The sequence below is a fragment of the Ictidomys tridecemlineatus genome, chromosome 5 (assembly GCF_052094955.1).
Source record: "Ictidomys tridecemlineatus isolate mIctTri1 chromosome 5, mIctTri1.hap1, whole genome shotgun sequence".
NCBI lineage: Eukaryota > Metazoa > Chordata > Mammalia > Rodentia > Sciuridae > Ictidomys > Ictidomys tridecemlineatus.
The window spans coordinates 57142837-57153512 of NC_135481.1; the positions used below are offsets into that span (position 1 = coordinate 57142837).

General features: G+C 38.4%; 1 pseudogene; it reads left to right on the forward strand.

Moving 5' to 3' along the window:
• The first annotated feature begins 2254 nt into the window (after window positions 1-2254).
• LOC120886980 (U6 spliceosomal RNA) lies at window positions 2255-2350 on the forward strand (annotated as a pseudogene).
• The last annotated feature ends 8326 nt before the right edge of the window (window positions 2351-10676 follow it).

Genomic DNA, 10676 nt, shown 5'->3' on the forward strand with positions numbered 1-10676 from the left:
CTCCCGCCTACGTGTGCGAGCGCATGTGCGAGGATCTGCGGGCGGGGAGGGGGCGCAGCGGCCCGCCTTTGTCTTCGGTGACCCAATAGAGCCCTTCCCTCAACCTTGCCTTTGACAGCTACGTCCCGAATTCCCAGGCGGAAGCTTTGGGATGTGAATCTATCCTTTGAATAGGAAAATTTCTGAGGTCTCTGAATACTTTAGGCCTTAGATAACTCTACTATGGCTAAAACTGTACTTTAAGTTAGTCCTCATATAATCTGAAATAGAGTTGTTTAAATATACCCCCTTTAATGTCCATGAACACTCAATTCATTTTAAATAAAGCACTTTGAGATATGACTAATAAATAAATGTATAGCTGCCCCAGGGGGTTAGTTTTTTTGTTGGGTTGTTTTTTTTGCTCGGTTTTTTAATTTTGCTGCGCGTCAGTTATTGAGGGTCTTTTACGCTAAAGGTTAGGTGAATTTATAGCAAACAAGTTGGGGCCTTAAATTTAATCTCTATAGTTTTGGTATGTTGAGTCCACTGTTAATTGTAAAGTAAAAAAGCCTAGTATTGTTTAGAAAAAGTATCCTCACCTCTGCTAATCCATAGCTCACCATATTTTATATTTTAAGCTGCTTCTTTCAGGAAACGTAATTGTGGTTTTTCAAATAAAATTTCATAGAAAATGAGGACCGCTAGGTTGATAGCTTGCTTGCTTTCCAGGCACAAGGCCCTGAGTTGAATCCCCAGCACCAAATGAATGAATGAATGAATGAATGAATGAATGAATGTGGTTGAGGTGTTTCAAATGCTCTTTGCTAATGAAAACAGATCTATAGTATGTGTTTAGACAGGTATCATTTAAGGAGAGTGCTATAGTTCTTTTGGTCCTGTGTTTGCTTAAATCATTACAGATGGACAATTCTCCACAGAGAAGAACAGGCTGGGTGGGACCTGTCATGTTCATCAAAATCGTCATGTCTTTTAAAAAGCTGAGAACTGTCACATATATAGCCGGACAAGTAGATTAGGATTCTATAAAGTCGGTTCTATCTTTCGAGATCTTTGAAATATTAAGATGTTTAAAAGCACTATATTATGCAGGATTCCTTTGCAGATATTTGGGGATAATATTATTTGCTCTTTGGGATGGATTTTTAAAACATGGCTTTACATATAATGCTATGACAAAAATCTTTTATAGGTATACTATATGAGCTGTGGCATAAACCGTTATAAACTCCTAATCTCCTGTAGAATATTTACAGGGAAGCCTAATAGAGTCCTACAAGAGAAAATTAGGAGATAGCACGGCCTGAGTAGGTGCTTTGCATCAGTCCATGCTGCTTCTTAGAGCCTCCTGAATGGCAAACATTTGTCACCTTTATGAACTTACTTATCACTACATCTTTCATTCTCTCACCTCTTTTTTTTTAACTGTATCTCACCTATTAAACTTAGTTTCTTTGAAACACAGGTTCCCATCTGATTCATCTTTTTTTTCCCAAAAGCCTTCTACTCTGCTTATACAAGAATAATTAACATAATCGAAGGTAAAAGAGGATTTAATGTGTGACATGAGGACTAAATAATTATGACCAGAGAACAGAATGGGCAAAACAGGACTATTTTCTATCTTTTCTAGTGGAATTCATTTATTCAGTGATTAGGGCTGAGAAAATGCAAGATATAATAAATATTGTAGCCAAGTACTATGGCGTACACCTCTATCCCTAGCTACTCAGGAGGCTGAGGCAGGAGGATCCAAAGTCCAAAGTTGACTTAGTAAGACCTAGTCTCAAAATTAAAAAAAAAAAAAAAAAAAAAAAAGGCTGGGGGGAGTAGCTCTGTGGTAGAGTGCCCTTGGGTTCACTCCCCAGTACTGCAAAAACAATAATAATAAGTAAATATTGTAGAATGTGGTTCCGGTCATTGAGAGTGGTTAATTGCCATTCTATGAGGTACTTGAACATTTAACTGTAATTGTGCAACTACAGTTCAAGACTAAATAAAATTTATATTGGTCATTTAAGCCATCATAAACTGGACTGGGAATGTAGGTCAGTGTTAAGAGCACTTGCCTAACATGTACCAGGCCCTAGGTTCAATCCCTGGTTCCAAAAAGAAAAATGAAAAAAAAAAAAAAAAAACATGTTTTAACCACTATTTCCTTTTCTGACCTATCTGTAGCTTGACAATCTATATCACCAGCCCAGACTGCTTTCTTCAGGTGCCTCACATTTGTCCTGTCTAAAGTTAACTCCTGGTTCTTAGGTAAGCAGCACATAGATTAAAACTGAAATGATACAGAGAAGACTAGCACGAGGATGATATACAAATTCATGAAGTGTTCCATATTTTTTAAAAGAACAACTAACCCCTTATGTATCTTCCAAATGGCTCCTCATCCTGCATCCCCTGCTCAATGAATGGCACCACTCAGTCACAGAAACCAGAACTCTAGAGGTCAATTGTCACTACTGCCTCACCACCAAATCCAGTTTGGCACAATCCTTTACCTGGCTTAAATTTTCGTTGTGGGAACTTGAACATACACAAAAGTAAAGGGAATAATGCCAAAAATTCTCCAGTTTAGGTTCCTTCAGAAGTAGACTCTGACATAAAACTGTAGGTGATTTTTGGGGGGAATGCTTTTGGGATAAGCACAGGTGAAAGAGAAAAGATTAGAGAGAGGCAGGAAGCTGACACACAGTCCCAGTCGCTGCCTTCACCAGCCACTTGGGAAGCTCTGGAGCTGGTCCTCAAGAGTTGTCTCAAGCTACTGGGAGGGTCTGGCCTTTACACTGGTCACCAACCAGTCATTGGATGCAGGCTGCCCCCAGAAGGAGATGTGACCTTTCCTCAGCTTAGCAATTCCCAGAGGACTAACAGCTGAAGACAATCTGCTACATACCCATAGCCGAGAAAGTAAAAATGTCATTCCTGAGACATCTGGTGTCTCATCACAGTGTCACCCACAGTACCAACTTCCACAATTACCAACTCAGGCAGGCTCTTTTTTTCACGTATACCTCCACACATCCCTCCCCCGCCACCATGATTTTGAATCCAATCCAGAGAAATCATATAATTTTATTTGGAAATAATTCAATATGAATCTCTAAAAAGACTATTATTTTCTGACAACCACAATATAACATCTAAAACTATAACAATAATTTCCTTAATTTCATCAAAATATTCAGTCAGTGACAGTCTTTTTGGTTCTGTTTCTGTATGTTCTTTATAATCTGTCACTTCTCCGCACTACCTCATCAGTTTTGGCCTGGTTTTCCTCTACTTTCCCCCCGTATCTGCTCCATCCCTGCCACATCTCATTGTTGCCAAATTCATCTTTCTAAAACAAAACTATGATGATGTTATTTCTATATTTAGCATTCCCTCAAGGAGAGTAGTCTAATGAATATAAAATAGTCGTTGTCCTTGGGGACCAAGTGCCAGAGGACATTACTTCTTACATAATTCATTTTTCTTTCTTTGTGATGCTTTATAGGAGGGATGATTACTTTCCTTAACAGGAGAAATAATGATTTTTAAAATTTAGTAGCTATTGATTATTTTCAGGTGGGAGTTTGAATGCGTGTGTAGTTGACGTTAAGGCCCAAACTGCAAAACTGTGAGGAGTTTGTGATTTATATGTATGTTTATGTACTGATAGAAACACCAGCAAACAGGCCGTTTATTAATGCCAGTTCCCATGGGCTACGTGATGATGGTCACATATTCACCTGGATGTGCGGTAGGTTTTTACACTTTAGGAGAGGAACACTGCAACTATGAGACTTGGAGTTTGTATGTTGTGGCTGGGGCACCTGCCAATACCTGTAGAGAAAATTGCTATGAAATGTAAACAAATTTTCTCTGGGGAGCAAGAGGAAGGGAAGGCCTTTATCTTTCTTTCTTCTTCTTCTTCTTTTTTTTTTTTTTTTTAATCATTCTGGAATGTAAGTAAATGGCTCCAAGGGAGATAGGTCTCTAAATCTCTTCAGCATTCTTTGTCTTAGGATAGTCAATCATCCTTCACTGAAAAGGCTCACACTTAACAGGAACACAGATATCCAGGGAGAAAATTTACCAGTACAGATCCAGGCTTTGATATCTCCTATCTATTGTTCCAAATACTGCCAACTTCTTTTCTTTGCCTCTCTTCCCCCAGTGATGGAACCTCCTAATATGTTCTCTAATTTTTTGTGTGTGTGTTTGTACTTGCTTTTTCTGTGTTTCTACAGCATCCTTCCTATCTCATCTCCATATCCTTAATAGTTTCCCTCTTTTCAGAACTCAGTTCTACTTTAGAAAGCTTATTCTCTTAAGGACTGGATTAGGAGATTCTCCTAGGTGTTCCCATGTTGCATTGTGCTTAACTCTTTCATAGTATGTATCACACTAATATTAAGTATAATTTTATAATCTGCTTGAGGTGAGTGGATGCTGAGCAATTTGATGACAAAAGTAATGCCTTTAAATGCATCTTCAGCAAATTGGCAGTGTAAGAAGTTCCATGGATACACTGCTCAATGAAATAACTATAACTAGTGAAAATGTTTAAGGAATAATTTAGAGTTCTTGGAATTATCTGAAGCCAATGAAGAAACATTTATTCAAAAGAATCTACTAAATCTTGGTAAAGTAGCAATGGTGCATGGTACTTAAGCCTTGATTTGCTGCCCACTGCCCTTACCATGAGAAATTCCACTTAGGTGAGTGGAGCCCTTTCCCCCAAGATCCAGTAAAGGAATATAGTATTTCCCGGGACGGGGAGGCGGGCAGTTTGCTAGGATTTTTTTTTTTTTTTTGTCTTGGTACTAGGGATTGAACACAGGGCACTTAACTATTAGGCCACATCCCCAGCTCCTTAATATATTTTATTTTGAGACAGGGTCTCACTAAGAGGAGCACTAACCAAGTTGCGAAGAATGACTTTGAACTTGCAATCCTCCTGCCTCTACCTCCTAAACCTTTGAGATTATAGGAGTGTATCACTGTACCCTGCAGGATTTTTTCATTTTGCTTTGCTCTAAATTGCAGAGACTGAATCTCATGCTGCACGTTGCCAAGAGATTGGAGATAAATGGGATTCCCAAGTTGGCCTTACCCAAGCTCACACTTATGATGGGAGTTTCATTCCACAGTAGGTGGGCTGAAAATGACAGAAGCCACAACCCTCTCCCAGAGTTCTGCCCATAAATCAGGAGAGTGACTCTGAGTGAAGGCCGCCATCTGTATCCTCAGTTCTGAAACAGTGGCTAAGAGATTTTTGCCCAGAAGGAGAGCCACCTGTAAGAACAGAGAACTCTGAAGCTCTCCCCAGAAGAACTGACTTTATTTGGAATAGAATATGGAGAAATTCAACTCTAAAAGAGATCTTGAAAACAATGGATGCTTGAGTAGTAAGCAAGTAAGAGGAGGCTAGTAGCTCCCTGAGAGAGAGAAACAATAAAATCTGCAGGCCAACTAGTTTGCCAGAGAGAGCCAGGGAAGAAGAGCAGCCCTGGGAATAGATCATACCCCAAGACAGCTCAAAATTACCTCTGCAAAGGATCCTACATTTAATTGGTTTAGACTGTGGTGCAATTTATGCCCCAGGGCGTTGTCAAAAGCAATACAGCAATTAGCTAGTAATTAGAGAAGACTAACAGCTGGGTGTGATACCAATGCACAGGGCAGAGGTAAAAGAGGTATCTTTTTTCCTGATCTTTTTTTAATGAAAAGATCAGGAAAAAAGATAAAGAGCATGTAAAAATCACTATCACCCCAGGGTGACTGTGTGCAGGGTCTGCACTACCAATTCTAAGGAGCAACTTTGCAGTTGCCAAGTTATGAGGCAAATGAACTCATTAAAATAGTCCTGCCAAGTCACTAAACATGCAAACAAAAAAGAAGTTCCAGGGGCAAGCCCATCAATATCCAAAATTAAAACCATAAGTTACCTAAAATGTTAAGTTTTTAACAAAATAATTGTGAGACATGGGGGGAAAGCAGAAAGTTTCTATTCATAGACAAAAAAGATAGAAAGAAATTATCTGGAGGGTCCAGATAGCCAACTTAACAAAGAATTTAAAGCAGTCATTAAAAATATATTCGAAGAAGCAAAGGAAATCTTTTCATATTTAAAGATGAAAAGGAATGTATTGTGACAATGGCTTGTCAACTACAAAAAAAATAGATGGAAATTATTTTAAAAGACCCAGCTAGAAACTATAGAATTGAAAAGTAAAGTAACTGATTCAGTCACTAGACTCTTCATTAAGGACCTGCTGTGTACCAAGCACCCTAAAAGTGTGGTAGAACAGTAACAGAAACATAACCAAGCTTCCATGTTTATATTTGACATAGTACAGAAAGTCTTAGCCAGAAGGAATAAGAGAATAAGAAATAAAAGGAATAAAATTTAGCGCACACCTGTAATCTCAGTGATTCCGGAGGGCGAGGCAGGAGGATGGCAAGTTACAGACCAGCCTTGAAAAATTAGTGAGAATCTCAGAAAATTAGAAAGACCTTGTCTTAAAAAAAAAAAAAAAGGAGGAGGAGGAGGGCTGGGGATATAGCTCAGTGGTAAAGTATTCCTAGTTTCAATCCCTACTACCAAAATAAAAGGAATAGGGATTAGAAAAACAAATTATTATTATTATTATTATTCACAGCTTCTGTTATCATCTACACAGAAAATCTTTAAGAATCTTCAGAAAAGTTATTAGAATTAACAAGAGTTTAACAAGGAGCTGACTGACATTAGATCAAGATGTAAAGTTCAGTTGTTTTGGGGGGATGGAGGTGGCTACTGGGGATTGAACTCAGGGCTGAGATACATTCTCAGCCCTATTTTGTATTTTATTTAGAGACAAGGTCTCACTGAGTTGCTTAACATCTCACCATGAGGCTGGTTTTGAACTCGAAATCCTCCTGTCTCAGGCTCCTGAACCGCTGGGATTATAGGCATGAGCCACCATGCCTGGCTTAACTGTATTTTTATATAATGGGTTTAAGCAATTAGAAAATGTAAAGAAGTAAATGATACCAAATACAAAAACCACAAAAAAGCATAATGTACTTAGGGAAAATCCAGCAAAAGACAAGTAAAAACTTCATAGAGAAAAGTTGTAAAATTTTGTTAAATATTCTAATATGAAATCTTTATAGATAGGCATTCTCAATACGATCAAGATGTTATTCCTTCCCAGACTGAATAATATATTAATGCAACCCCCAATAGTGCCATTAGTACATTAATAATGTACTAATGTACTAATGGCACTATTAGGTAAATGAAACAAGTCAAATTTAAAACTTGCCTGGAAAGTAAAATCTAAGAATAGTCGAGATCTTCCTGAAGAATACCAAGATAAGAGAAATGTCCTTCCTAAATATGAATTTTTTTTAAAAAAACTCTGCTATCTAGACTATGTTATTCATGTAGTGCAATCTAAATGGGGCCTTGCAAGTAGATAGTAACCCCAGAAACAGATTCACACTGGCATGCTTACTGGAGGCCTCTACTTGTGCTGGACTTTACTATTTCAAAATGGTAAAATGGTTAGGGGATTCCAGGAAAGGGTGATCCGAATGGTGCAGTTGAGAATGGTAAGGAGGCTCAGAATAATAACTATTTACTAACAGTAAATAACTATTTACTAACTATTTACTAACAGTAATGGAAATGGTCATTTTAACAATTGTATTTTAATAAAAGATACAGAGCCATACAGTTATCCACTAGTTGCAGTCACCCATATACACTCGATATTTGAAAGAAGTGACTTTCAAGCATTGGAAAAGGATGCACCACTCAATAACAGGTGATAGAACATTACACACATGGTAAATACGTGTACATACAGATGATTGTACATATGGAAAAATGGAATTGAATCTTTAGTCCATAGTATACTGAGAAATCATTTGTATATAGATCACAGTAGATTAAAAGTGAAAACTTTAAATACTTTTAGACTTCTGGAATAAAATTGTAGCAGAAAAGTCTGCAGTACAATAATGATTTGTGTACTTCTTCCATAGATTGGAGCTGTCACTGGGAAGAGGTTGCTCAGTTATGTACTAAATTTCTCACCCCCATTTGCTCTTACTTGGGTCCATGTGACCTGAATTCCGGCCAATGCAATGGGGACTGAAATGGTGTATATATGTACTTCTCAAACTAACCATGGTAATTGTTAGACCAGGACGCAAGAAAAGAGCACTGACTCCAATTAAAATCAAATTAAAGCAAGCTTATTATTTCAACCGGCCGGGCTGCCTCTCCCTCCCAAAATGGCGGGAACAAGACAGCACCCCAGCTTTCTTGCAGCCCAGCTTTATAGCCCAGAAGTTACACAAAGGGGGATTACAGATAACAGAACTCTGACAAGCATCACACTAATGGTAGTTTACATTTTTTGCTGGCCCCAACATCAGAATTTATGAGGACCATTAGAGCCTCAGAGAGGGTCGTTGTCTGGCCAGGGAAGGCCAAGATTTGTGAGGCGTCACTAAAGTTTCAGAGAGGGCTGCTATCTGGTCAGAAAGCCAGGCATGGGTGAGTTCAAGGCACGGGCAGGCATTCCAAGCAGGTTCAGAATTTGCAGTAATTTATAGTAAAGCCAAAATTATCTTTTCATGGCTTTGTGGTGAGATGCCCAATTTTAAGAAAAGATCATGTTGGGTCTATCAGTAATGTGCCATCCTTTCACCCATTCAATCACGGACTGCTACAATAAAATAAATTTCCAGAAAAAAATGGAATTTAAATCATACCAAGCTGGGCACACACCTGTAATCCCAGGTACTTGGGGGAGGTTAAAGCAGGAGGATGACAAGTTTGAGGCCAGCCTGAGCAACTCATTGTGATCCTGTCTGAAAAATAAAATATAAAAGAGGGGAGCATGCTGGTAGGATAGCTTAGTGGTAGAGCACCATCTCTGGGTTCAATCCTCTGTACTCACGCACACATAAGTCATACCAAATACAAACCCATTTTTTATTATTATATTCAACAGACATGATATTATTTTAGCCATTTATCATAAAAAGTTTACAGTCTATGGGCTGGGCTGTAGCTCAGTGGTAAAGCCTTGCCTTGCCTGTGTGAGGCACTGGGTTTGATCCTCAGCACCACATAAACATAAATAAAGATATGTGTGTTCATCTACAACTAAAGCAAAATTTAAATATTATTAAAAAAATTTTATAGTCTTGGGGCTGAGGATATGGCTCAAGTGGTAGCATGCCAGCCTAGCATGCGTGAGGCACTGGGTTCGATTCTCAGCACCACATAAAAATGAAAAAATAAAGATATTGATTGTGTCCACCTTAAAAAAAAAAAACCTAAAAAATAAATAATAAAAAAAAATTTACAGTCTCACTTTCTTTACTCTCCTGAGATGGAGAGGTAATAAACAGTTTGCAGACCAACAGGGATCAGCAGACCACCCTTTGGGCACCACTTCCAGGCCTGGCCCAGAAATATACAATGGATAAATGTATATTAACACATAGGAATACCAGGTGAAAAATGAATGAACTACAGCTATGAATAACAACACAAATGAATATTACAAATAAGAATTTTTTGGAAAGCAATTCAGAGATCTGGGTGTGGTGGTGCACAACTGTAATTCCAGCGACTTAGGAGGCAGAGACAGGAGGATGGCAAGTTTGAGGGCCAGCCTCAAGAAATTTAGGGAGGGAGACTTTGTTTCAAAAGGAAAAAAAATAGCAATTCAAAGAACATGTATTATAAATTGCAATACCCTTTTCGCAAGAACTATATTACTTAGAGATACATACACAGGTGATAAAATATATACAAAAGAATGAGAAACAAAGTAAAGGGTAGATGTTAATAAGGTGGGGCAAAGTAAGGTGAACTGGTTAGAGGAATTCAAAATTGATATGAGGGTGTTGATAATCTTCTGGTTCCTAAATAAGAAAGGTGCACAGAGATTTGTTTTACTATTATGCATATTTTATACACCACATAAGTTTTCTGTTTACATAAAATATTTAAAAAATCTAAAAGGAGTAATGATCAGGAACGTTAGTGAGTTGATCCTTCATCTACAGACAGTAAGTCTAGTGTTTTCTATGCTATTTCTATAACAGCATGACTTGCAATCAAAGAAATATTCTAAAGCACAAAATATTACTTTATAGCTAGCTCCTGGGAAAAGCTAAGAGGTATAGTGTACATAGAGAGTCAATTCAGTCAAACAATAAGTAGATACTCTAATTTGGTTCTAGATTGTGGCATGGTGTGTGTGTGTGTGTGTGTGTGTGTGTTTTGGAAGGGCTGTTTACAAGAAGGTATGAGATAGAGCTCCGGGTCTCAAGTGCTTGTAGACTACCAGGTTTATGAGAGCCACAAATTAAGCACAACATTAATTAAGTGTGCAGACTATAAAGGATCTCAACAATGAGAGGGAAAATGAATTGAGCCCATTTCCTTGTAAACGCTCTTCTTTAAATCCTCTTTCCAGGTGTAGTGGGGTTGAGCTTGTTGACTTTTGTCACTCCAGGATTACTTTAAAGAAGAGGGACAGACGGCCCCCTGACGTAGTTCTCAGCCAATAGGCCTTGATGCATGCGCAATAAGCACACCAACGCTACTATAGACCCGGATGAAGGCGGAGCTGAAGGTGCCGGATAGTGCGACACGGAGAGCGCGTGCGTCA